Here is a 12,485-nt window from a genome sequence, read left to right as displayed (position 1 = left end):
TGATATACAGATTATTGATGTGTATTTTACTAGTGTTCATAGAAACCCCTCGGTATTTGATACTGGTTCAGTTGCTAAGAGTAGTAACTCGAAATGGGAGTTGCACAATGAACAGAGACTAGTTAAGGGTGAAGTGACGATGTGTGTTGGAAGTGGTTCCAAGATTGATATGATCATCATCGCACACTCCCTATACTTTCGGGATTAGTGTTGAACCTAAATAAGTGTTATTTGGTGTTTGCGTTGAGCATGAATATGATTGGATCATTTTTATTGCAATACGGTTATTCATTTAAGTAAGAGAATAAATTGTTGTTCTGTTTACATGAATAAAAACACACCCAATGAAAATGGTTCATTGGATCTCGATCGTAGTGATACACATATTCATAATATTGAAACCAAAAGATGCAAAGTTAATAATGATAGTGCAACTTATTTGTGGCACTACCATTTAGGTCATATTGGTGTAAAGCGCATGAAGAAACTCCATGATGATAGGCTTTTGGAATCACTTGATTATGAATCATTTGATGCTTATGAACCATGCCTCGTGGGCAAGATGACTAAAACTCCGTTCTCTCGGAACAATGGAGCAAGCAACAGACTTATTAGAAATAATACATACTGATGTAGATGTGAAAGTGCGTTATATCGACTAGAGGGGGGGTGAATAGGCGATTTTTATGAAAGTCTTCAAAACGTGGAAGTTATGAAGACAAACGATAGAAATAAACCTATTACCCTGCAGCGGAAGGTAGACTACACTAGGCAAGCCATAGTCAAGTATTCAATAGAGTGAAAGCACAATGACTAATAGCAGCAATGTAGTAAGGATCAGGTAGGAAGATATTGTGAAGCCACACAGAACATGCAGTCACTCAGTGAAGACAAAAGATAGTGCGAACATACAATGACTTCACAAGGAGTAACAGTAAGTAAAGGGAAGGGAAGATGAAACCAGTGACTCGCTGAAGACAATGATTTGTTGGACCAGTTCCAGTTGCTGTGACAACTGTACGTCTGGTTAGGGCGGCTAGGTATTTAAACCTAGGACACACAGTCCCGGACACCCAGTCCTGAACATGCAGCTCAGGACACCCAGTCCTCACCGTATTCCCCTTGAGCTAACGTCACAAAGACCTCGCCCAATCACTCTGGTAAGTCTTCAAGGTAGACTCCCAAACCTTCACAGACTTCGTTCACCGGCAATCCACAATGTCTCTTGGATGCTCAGAACGCGACGCCTAACTGGCTGGAGGATTCACAGTCCTCAAGTGTAATAAGTCTTTAGATCACACAGACAAGAAGACTTAAGTGATGCCTAATTCTCTTTGGCTTTGGGTGGTTAGGGCTTTATCCTCGCAAGGAATTCTCTCTCAAAGGCTTCGAGGTGGGTTGCACTCGAACGACAAAAGCCATACTCTAACTCTGAGCAGCCAAACATTTATGGTTGTAGGGGGTGGGCTATTTATAGACACTAGGCAACCCGACCTGATTTGTCCGAAATGACCGTGGGTCACTAAGGAACTGACACGTGTTCCAACGGTCAGATTTCAAACTCACACGACAACTTTACTTGGGCTACAAGCAAAGCTGACTTGTCCGACTCTGGACAAGATTCGCTCTCATAGTCTTCACTCGAAGACATAGGTTTTGGTTAAGCATCACTTCAGTCATTCTGACTAGTTCTCTTGGACCCCACTTAACAGTACGGTGGTTCCTATGACTCAACAAAGAAGAAAAAGAACTATGAAAGATCTAAGTCTTCGAGATCCATAGGCATCATGCGATGTCTTCTCTTGTCATAGTCTTTCAATGTGAATATCTTCATATACCACCTTTGACTTCAATGTCTTCATACATTTTTAGGGGTCATCTCTGGTAGGAAAACCGAATCAATGAGGGACTTCTACCTGTGTTATCCTGCAATTCTCACAAACACATTAGTCCCTCAACTAGGTTTGTCGTCAATACTCCAAAACCAACTAGGGGTGGCACTAGATGCACTTACATCTCCCCTTTTGGTGATTGATGACAAACTAGTTGAAGTTTTCAACGGGGAATATAATCTGTGAATTGTAAAGGATAAGGAATTGTCTTCATAAGTTGCAAGGGCTCCCCCTGAAGATGTGCATATAAGTTATTTGCTTTTGGAATGCAAATGCACATGGCAGGTTGTACTTGTGGAGATCCTCTTCAACTTATGATGACAATCCACTATGCATGTGAAAGTATAAGATAATGACATGCATAATGGAAAATGGACGTCTGCAAGAATGATCTAAGTGCGGAATTTATCGTCGCACATGCGGAATTTATCATCGCAAACAAGGTGGCAAATAAGTAGCAGACGACCATCGAGTTTTAAGTGTTACAACTCAAAGAACCAAATGTAGCAAAACGAGAGTTGTAAGCACGAAGCAAAATATAAAGCACCCGCCCATATGGACCCGCTTGAAGACTATCAACTCATATGCTTCTCCCCCTTTTGTCAGTAAGGACCAAAAAGGTTTGAAGACATAGAGCATCTACTCGTTCCCATGAGGAGTAGGTGAAGCAGCAGGGTCATTGGTGGTGTTTGGCGGTGCTGAAGAGCTTGGAGCAGAGTCGAAGCGTGCTGAAGGAGGTGGCGGTGAAGTAGCATCGTCTTCATCCTCGATCACTCTGGCAGTCACAGTTGCAGCAGAGGAAGAGAACTCAGAGTCTTCAAGGGATGGAGTTCGTCGCAGCACTGCCCTTCGAGGAGGTGTGGAGTCAAACTTGAATCGCTCAGTGAAGCCATCCTCTTGAAGATCATCTTCAGAACACATCAGCGTAGCCCTTTCCATGTGCGGCGAGAGGTTTCATGGGCAACAAAAGCATTCTTGGTGGCAAGATTGCGAATGCGATTAACATCCACCAAGAGGCTTTCATCTGACGCTTCAGCCAGTCATGATGCCTATCCTGTTTCTGATGAAGAGCCACAAGAAGCTCTCGGTCGTTGAGAACACGAGTGCGCTTCTTGGGTCGTGGAGCAGTTGTACTATCAGTGGCTTCAGTGGAGCAGGATGTGGTGCACGTGTAGTGCCAGCCAAAGGATACACACGAGTGACTGCTTCAACTCCTTCAATGTTCTGAGAGAAACTCTGATGCTCTGCATTCTGAAGACTTAGAGGTTCCTTGGCAGGCTCAGGATAGATGGCTTCAATAGACATATCCACATCAGGCAGAAAAATCCGATGATTGCGAGCAGATGGCTGATATGAGATAGCGGAGTGAAGTTTGATCAGCCGCATTACCCATGGGGCGTAGAACTTCAAGCCAAACAGATCAGAGCCTGATGCAGCAAGTTGGCGAATGAAGAAGTCCTGTGCATTGAAGCATTTTCCATGAAGAATATAGAAGACCAAAGTCTTCATTGCACCCTCAAGCTTGGCATGTTGGAGAGTGCCCTTTGATGGGCCAGAGAGTTCGCCTGATGATGTGAATAATGGTTCTTGGCAGATACTCAAGGTCTTCAACGAAGAACTCCGTGGGATAAGCAGCATCTTGGGGCAATGGCTTCATCATGCTGAGCATCTGACTCATATCAGGTTCATGGCTTCTAAAAGATGCTCTCAATAGCTTCACTATGAAGCTGACAGCCATGCTCGTAGAGATCGCCAGGAGTGGGCAAACCAGTGAGCTCAATGATGTCAAAGGCTTTGGCTTCGTGATGAACGTTTCCTGTCATCCACTCCAGGACCCAAGTCTTCGGATCTCTGCTATACCCGCGGATGTGAAGTGTGGCATAGAATTGGAGCAGCAACTCTTCATTCCAATGCTCTTGGTCAGTAACGAACGGCAGCAAGTCCAACTTCTTGAAGCAATCCAGAGCTTCTTCCAGACAGGGCAGACCAGCTATAGCTTCAATGTCAAGGCGCTTGTGTGGGAAGATGCGACCTTGGTTGTAAAGAATGCATGAGTAATAGCTTCGCTGCGGATAGCTCCAGAACCGATCAGATGATATCCTTTCCCTTGAGTAGGGGTTCCTGGAGCTATTGAAGAATGTGTTGTCTGCTCTGAAGCCATTGATATTGAAGGAGCCAGGTGCTGATGCAGGACCTGGGAACCTTGGCAATCTTGGGATTGGCTTCTGTACCTGAGGCCTGTGCTCAACATGATAGTCGAACTGGGGACCGGCAGCAGACTCAGGAACAGAAGTGTCGGGATCAGTGGCTTCGCTATCTTCTGATGCTTTTGTTGGAGGGCTCCACATTAGCTTCATTGGTGGTGGTGGCAGCCGCAAGATTTTCAATCACGTTCTCTTGAGAACTGCTTCTTGGTGGGACAGGGGAGTGGCAACTTGTGGGACTTCTTCTTCCGCGGCTGATGCAGCCGGATTGTCTTCAGCAGAGACTTGAGGCCTTGGACCTTTGCGAAGCCTGCGCAACGCAGGCGACGCCTGTGGAGTTGGAGTTGGCTGAGCCTCAAGGTCTTCTTCCTCTTGTGGGCGATCCGCCCATGAAGCATCCTGTGCAATTGGCGTCAGTGGACGACCAATGCTGATGAGTTCGCTGTTCTCGAGCTGAGGAAGGACTGCACCATCTTCTACATGGTCATGTTGACCAATGTCTTCAGCAGCGATGGGATCAGCTGCTGGAAAGTCTTCAGCTTCATGAGCCTCTGTTGGAAGCAGGCTCATGGATTGTCAGTTGACGTTCAGCGTCAGGATAAACCATAGAAAAGGTTCAACTATCAAAGGCTCTGTGGGAGCAGCCCGATCTTTCTTGGTCTTCCTCTTCTTCTTGGAGGGGGCAGTAGGAGAGGCTTCAGGATGTTTCCTCTTCCTGGCTTCAGCCTCAGCAGTCCTCGTCTTCTTGAGCTCTGAAGCGGTTGACCGGCTTTTTGGCTTCGAGCCAGTCAGTCTAGTTGGGAAGACAATGGGAACTGCTTCCTGCCTTGGTGCGTCGGGTTCAGCCGTAGCGGGCTTCTTCTTCTTCTTTGCGGCCATCCTGGGGTCGATGCAGGACGCCCAAGGGCCTTGCGCTTCTCAGCCTCATTGTAGGCTTGCACACATCTGTCAGCCAAGCCTTCATGCGCTCACGAACCCTGAGCTTCTGCACGTTTCTTACAAAGGCTTCCTTGAGCTCGTGCATCATTGTCTTGAAGTTTTCACTTCTTGCACCTGAGCTTGGCCATATGCTTCTTGAACTGAGCCTTTTCATAGTCAATCTTTTGCTTCAGTTCAACAATGCGCTGGGCCGAAGCTAGCTCTGAAGCAATGGCGCCTTGGAAGGCGACACTGAGGCCAATGGGTAGTTGCAGATCTTCAAAGCTGATGTTTGGCGTGTCAAACCACTCATCAATGAAGTTGTGGATGATGGTTACATCAAAGAGAGGCAGATCATTGAAGATTTCTGCTTCTTCTTTGCTCTTGATGAGTTGCTCAAGAGCGTCATCTGCAAGATCTTCATCACTTGACAGATCAATGGCATCATTGCGCAGAATGGCAGCAGCTGTTAGCTCTTGGCCGGTGTGAGGCAGAGGCATCTTGACCTTCTGGGGCTTGGAGATGCGTGATAAATCTTCGGACTGCACACTGTCTTCAGGAGGTGCAGTTGCCAGTGGCTTCGCCCGTGAGATTTTTGGTGAAGGGGCAGGCTTTGAAGCTTTAGGCTTCTTCAACTTCTTTGGCTTCGGCGCTGCAGGCGCTTCATCTGATTCAGCGTCAGCTGCAGGCTCATTCACTGCAGTCCCTTGAACCAAGATGTGGGTGATGAGGCCTTCAAGGTTGTAGAAAGGACCGATGACATTGGGTTCTGCATCTCGTGTGCCATCAGCCCTTGGAGCTGAGGGACCAGGGTTGAAGTCTAGTCCCAATGTCTTCTTGTTTTGCTTCGCTGAGTTCTGGGCAAACTGGAAGTTGCGCTTGAACAGATTGTCGTCACGACACCATAGTAGTGACGATGGGTGTGCATCAGCAGGCTGTGGCCCACGGACCATGCAGGGATAGAAGCCTTGTTCAATGGCTTCATCTCTGGACCTGGGTAGAAGATTCTTGTATAGGATGTCTCCCCACGGTCTCTTGATGGCATTTTTCTCAGCATATTCCTGGGTTACAAATCGGTATTTGAACCATTGTTCTGCCCAATATCTTCGAATCCATTGGATTCGGGTCTTGCGCTGATTGTAATCCTCTTCAGGATCTGTCTTGTACAGTTCTGAGAGGTCATCTGGCAGATCTCTGGATGTTTCTCCATGACGCTTTCTGCCACCCTTCCTTGCTGATTTCTCTGAAGCCATAAACTTTAAACTGAAAGGCTTCAACACGTTCAAAGGCTTCAAAGGTTTTCGCTTGCTGGCAAACAGGAACTGGCTTCGGGAGAATTTATGTGATGCTGTAAGAATTCTGCAAATGAATGCAGACTATGAGAACCAAAGGATTCTCCCACGGACATGTACCTGTGACAGCATTAAGGTGCGAGGGAAGGGGAAGAGGTCATATGCATTCTCAGAAGATTTTGAAGATAAATCAGTTTAGAAGACATTGACCTCATCGTGCGAAGACATTCACTCATAGATAAGGAGTTGGTTCCAGATTTGTACGAATCCACAGATCAGTACAAGTGAGGAATCTAACTACTTTGTGAAGCATAAGTGAATATACTAGGCATGTTATGAGATGCAGTATGAGAGAGATCTAACTTGTGTGAATAGAAACTGCTTGTGGTAGAAAGTGACAAAGCCATAGGATCAACGGTGCCGTAAAAAGGAAGTTTTATTTACCACACTAAGAACTGCTAGACGGAGTGGAAGATGAGGCCGAGCAGTTCATCTTCCGTGCCCTAACTTGGCGACGGAGGACACCTACGGCGACGGCGGAGAGGACGATGTCCGCGGTCGGCGTGAAGACGGCGTCGGAGAGGTTGCGGCAGCGAAGCGCTTCGTCGCCGGCGTCGTCGAGGGCTAGCGGTGGCGCTAGGGTTCGTGCGAGAGTGGAAGAAGAGATAATGACCGCTGTGAAGTGTGTATTTATAGGTACAGGGGCAGCACTGCGTTATTACACAGTTGCCCCTGGCGATTCGCATCTGAGGAACATGTGGCCATTATGCGGAATTTTGGGGTTTGTTCCACGTCCCACGCACGCCTGGATTGTCAGGTGGTCGTTCCCACTTCTCCGGGTTTCATGTGGAGGAATGAGCATTGAAAAACGGACTTAATGGTTGTCTCTGTATCTTCTGCTGACAAGGACGTCAGGAGAAGACATTCGACAGTTTCAATAGAATGCATATGATTTGGAGAGATAGAGTTTGAGATAGAAAGCATAGGAGGAGTTGGGGTCTGATCACATTCACTTAGTTCAAAAGATTCAACATGAAGACATAGCTATAAGTGAATGCTGTAGAGGACAGAACACTAGCATATATATATATATATCTATAATCAACATAGTGAAGATAATCATGAAAATATGTTGAGTTCGAAGCCAAACCAAATGTGAAGACATTGCAAGGTAATGTCATGAGTGAAACACTTCAAAATAGAACGTTAGTGGTGGCGTTACCCACCGTATAGGAAGTATTAAACCCAGACACGGCGCACAATTATCGTGGCGCTCCGAAGTCAAATTCCACATTAATGTATTCACACTTAGAATGTATGTCTTCATTGATTGAAGATATACTTTACTTCGTGTGTTGCACATCTAAGTCATCAATATGCATAAGTGTTAGGATGTGTGCCTGATCACAGGACATTTGAGGATTCCAGGATATTTAGCTCACACCGTAACTTGCAAAATCTCTTCTCATCCAAGGGCTTGGTGAAGATATCTGCCAATTGCTCTTCAGTGTTGACGTGTATGATATCAATGTCTTCCTTCACAACATGATCTCTGAGAAAGTGATGACGAATTTCAATGTGCTTTGTCTTCGAGTGCTGAACTATGGGTTGTTGGCAATCTTGATGGCGCTTTCGTTGTCGCAGTAAAGTGGCACTTGCTTCAGATGAATGCCATAGTCCTTGAGTGTTTGCTTCATCCACAGAAGCTGAGCGCAGCAAGATCCAGCAGCAATGTATTCAGATTCAGCAGTGGAGAGAGATACACAGTTCTGCTTCTTTGAAGACCAACATACAAGTGATCGTCCCAGAAAGTGACATGTGCCTGATGTAGACTTGCGATCAACTTTGTCACCAGCATAATCAGCATCCGAGAATCCAACCAGATCAAACTCTGAGCCCTTTGGATACCATAATCCTAGAGTTGGGGTGTGAGCCAAATATCGAAGAATTCGCTTCACAGCTAAGTGATGCGACTCCTTTGGTGCCGCTTGAAATCGAGCACACATGCAAACACTAAGCATAATATCTGGCCTAGATGCACATAGATAAAGTAAAGAACCAATCATGGAGCGGTATACCTTTTGATCGAACTCTTTACCATTGTCGTCGGGACCCAGATGATGTTTGGCTGGCATGGTCGTGAAGCCTTTGCAGTCTTGCATACCGAACTTCTTCAGGCAATCTTTGAGATACTTCTCTTGAGATATGAAGATGCCGTTGCTTGTTCGTATTTGAAGACCGAGGAAGAACTTCAGCTCTCCCATCATGGACATCTGATATTGCTCTTGCATCATATATCCAAACTCTTCACTACTTCTGATTGGTGCAGCCGAAGATAATGTCATCCACATATATTTGGCACACAAACAGTTCACCATCATATGTCTTCGTGAAGAGAGTGGGGTCTAGGGAACCAGGTATGAAGCCTTTGCTCTTCAGGAAGTATTTGAGTGTGTCATACCAGGCCCGAGGGGCTTGTTTGAGGCCATACAGTGCCTTGTTGAGCTTGTATACCATGTCAGGATGTTTTGGATCTTCAAAGCCAGGCGGTTGTGCAACATACACTTCTTCTTCAATCTTGCCATTGAGAAAAGCACTCTTCACATCCATTTGATATAGAAGTATGTTATGATGATTTGCATAGGCCAGCAGTATGCGTATGGCTTCAAGTCTAGCCACAGGAGCAAATGTTTCATCGAAGTCAATGCCTTCCACTTGAGTATATCCTTGAGCAACGAGACGAGCTTTGTTTCTGACAACTTGACCATGCTCATCTTGCTTGTTGCGGTATATCCATTTGGTGCCTATTATAGTTGTGCTTCCGTGGATCAGGACGCTTAACCAGTTCCCATACATTATTCAGCTCAAACGTGTCTGTGTGCTCTCGCATAGCTTGAATCCATTCAGGTTCCATGAAGGCTTCTTCAACTTTCTTGGGTTCTGTTATTGAGACGAATGCGAAGTGCCCACAGAAATTTGCTAGCTGAGTTTCCCTTGAACGAGTGAGTGGACCGGGTGCATTGATGCTATCAATTATTCTTCCAATCTGCACTTCATTGGCAACGCGAGGATGTACAGGGCGAAGACTTTGCTCTTGCTGATCATTGTCATTGTTGGAAGGAATGTCTTCAGGCTGAGCATTGTCTTCATGTTGATCAGGTGCTGAGATGATAAGTTCTTCTTTAGGATGAGCTTCAGAAGGTATAATTTCTCCAGTTCCCATTAGCTTGATTGATTCACTGGATGGAACTTCATCTAGCACATTTGGCAGTTGCTCTCTTTGTGAACCGTTGGTCTCATCGAACCGCACATCCACTGTTTCAACCACTTTGTAATGAAAGAGATTGAAGACTCTGTAGGAGTGCGAATCCTTTCCATATCCAAGCATAAAACCCTCATGTGCTTTTGGTGCAAACTTTGAGGTGTGATGTGGGTCCTTGATCCAGCATCTGGCGCCAAATACTCTGAAATAACTGACATTTGGCTTCTGGCCAGTAAGGAGCTCATAAGATGTCTTGTTCAGAAGCTTGTGAAGATAAACACGATTGATTGTATGGCATGCAGTATCAATGGCTTCAGGCCAGAATTTTCTTGGGGTCTTGTATTCATCTAGCATTGTTCTGGCCATCTCAATGAGTGTTCTGTTTTTGCGTTCGACGACGCCATTCTGCTGTGGCGTGTACAGGGCTGAGAATTCATGTGTGATGCCCAAGGTATCAAGATATGTATCAAGGCCAGTGTTCTTGAATTCAGTGCCATTGTCACTTCTGATGTGCTTTATCTTGGCGCCATAATTGTTCATAGCTCGATAGGCAAAGCGTATGAAGACATCCTGCACTTCAGTCTTGTAAAGGATTATGTGCACCCAAGTATATCTAGAATAATCATCAACAATGACAAAGCCATAGAGGCAAGCAGTAGTAGTAAGATTTGAGTAATGAGTGGGACCAAAAAGATCCATGTGAAGCAGTTCGAAGGGTCGAGTAGTGGTCATGATTGTCTTCGAGGGATGTTTGGCCCTCGTCATCTTCCCTGCTTCACAGGCACCGCATAAGTGATCTTTCTTGAACTTGACGCCCTCGATGCCTAAGACATGCTTCTTCTTCGCAAGGGTGTGGAGGTTCCTCATGCCAGCATGCCCAAGCCTCCGATGCCAGAGCTAGCATTCTAAAGCTTTTGCTAGAATACATACGGCAAGCTGTGGTCCTGCTGAGAAATCTACCACGTACAAGTCATCTTTTCGATACCCTTCAAATACTAGAGACTTGTCAGATTCCATTAGTACAAGGCAACGATATTTTCCAAATATTACGATCATGTTCAAATCGCAAAGCATTGAGACAGACATTAAGTTGAAGCCAAGGGATTCAACAAGCATGACTTTATCCATGTGTTGATTCCTTGAGATTGCAACTCTACCTAGACCCAATACCTTACTTTTACCAGTGTCAGCAAATGTGATGTGGCTCTTGTCGGATGGACGTAAGGTTGAGTCCATAAGAAGACTTCTTTTGCCAGTCATGTGATTTGTACACCCACTATCAATAATCCATTCTGAAGACGCTGGTGTCATACCCTACAGTGCAGTTAGGGGGATAGGCTTCACCAAGAGCATTGTGAAGCAAAAACATTTGATGAACCAATGGGTTATGAAATATTAGATCCAGATTAGGACTAATAGGGAGAGTAGAAGCGATTCAGGAACGAAGTACATAGTAAGACCATTCGGGCATTTGATCTTGCTCCCTACAAGATGTTTAAGGTCCCCAGCAATAGCGTCAGACGATTTTGGTTTTCTGCTGGAGACCTTTCCCTGCAAAAGAGAGTTAAGCTCTCTTAGCCACCCACATCTTTAAGGGTGGCTCAGAAGCAATAAGTCTAAGTGCAGCATCTGAGAATTTTGGCTTTGGAGCCCTACCAAACAGTCTTGTAGGCGGACAATAGTACTCATAAGAATAAGCAGAATAGTTCTTGTTCTTATGAACATGGCGGTTTGATGAACCGTTCTCATATTCATAAGCCTGAGTATGGTTTCCCTCCAAAACATTTGCGTTAGTGCGACTCAGGTGAGTCCTCTGTCTATATGAAGCCTTTGAACCATATGAAGCCTTTGGTCTGAGGTTTGTCTTCTTCATGTGAGGTGTCATGATGACATTCACAGGAAGATTCTCCAGATACCTTTTCGGAACCCAGATCTTCTTCATAGGCGGTCCATTCCTGCAGTTAGTACCAATGTACCTGGCAAACACTTCACCATTCTGAAAAAAACAGTATATAGTTTGCATCAAAGGATTCATCAATGATAATGGGAGTTAGCACAAGTGAAGCCAGATAGATTGGATGGATCTGCTGAAGGTTCCTTTGCAGCAACCCACATGGTTTTGGGGTACTGCTCAGGTTTCCAGTAAGAGCCATCAGCAATTCATTTTCCTTACGAACCCAACACCCTCTTTCCTCGGGTTTCGGTTCAGATCTGCTTTTTGAGGACATCACATAGTGTCTGATGCCCTTAAGACTTTTGTACATCCCTGTTTCAAGCAATGTCTTCAACCTAGCATTCTCATCAGCAATAGCAGGTATCCTCAGCAGGGGTTAGTTACCACATCAACAGTTGAAGATATTGCAACAGTAGTAGCAGTAGAACATTCAGCAACAGAAGTAGCATTATCACGCTCAATGCATTTAAGACATGGTGGTTCAAATCCTTCCTGATCGGGACTGATCTGTTTGGCCGAAGTGACTCGTTTTCCGTTTGAAGATCTTCATGAACCGCTCTCAATTTCTCAAGATCTTGCTTCCTTTGAAGATAATCATAGGAAAGCTTTTCATGAGTTGTTGAGAGAGTTTCATGACGACTTTCAAGTTCCTGATACTTAACATGAAGATTTTTTATGTCTTCAATTAAGGATTCAGATCGAGTCATTTCAGCACCTAACAGATCATCGCTTCTGTCTAACAGTTTTTGAATATGTTCCATAGCTTTCGTGTTGTTCAGTTGCAATTTTAGCAAGTGTTTTGTAGCTGGGTTTACACTATCTCAGACATCATTTCACTTGAAGCGGTTGAAGAGGTTGCGAAGGACACTGATTCTCTGATCTCTCTGGGTTGAGATGCCTTCATTGACCTTGGAGAGCCAGTCCCAGACCAGCTTGGATGTCTTCAAAGCACTCACACGGCCA

This window comes from Triticum urartu, chromosome 1, assembly GCF_003073215.2.
Source record: "Triticum urartu cultivar G1812 chromosome 1, Tu2.1, whole genome shotgun sequence".
NCBI lineage: Eukaryota > Viridiplantae > Streptophyta > Magnoliopsida > Poales > Poaceae > Triticum > Triticum urartu.
Note: the sequence above shows the minus strand (reverse complement) of the source record.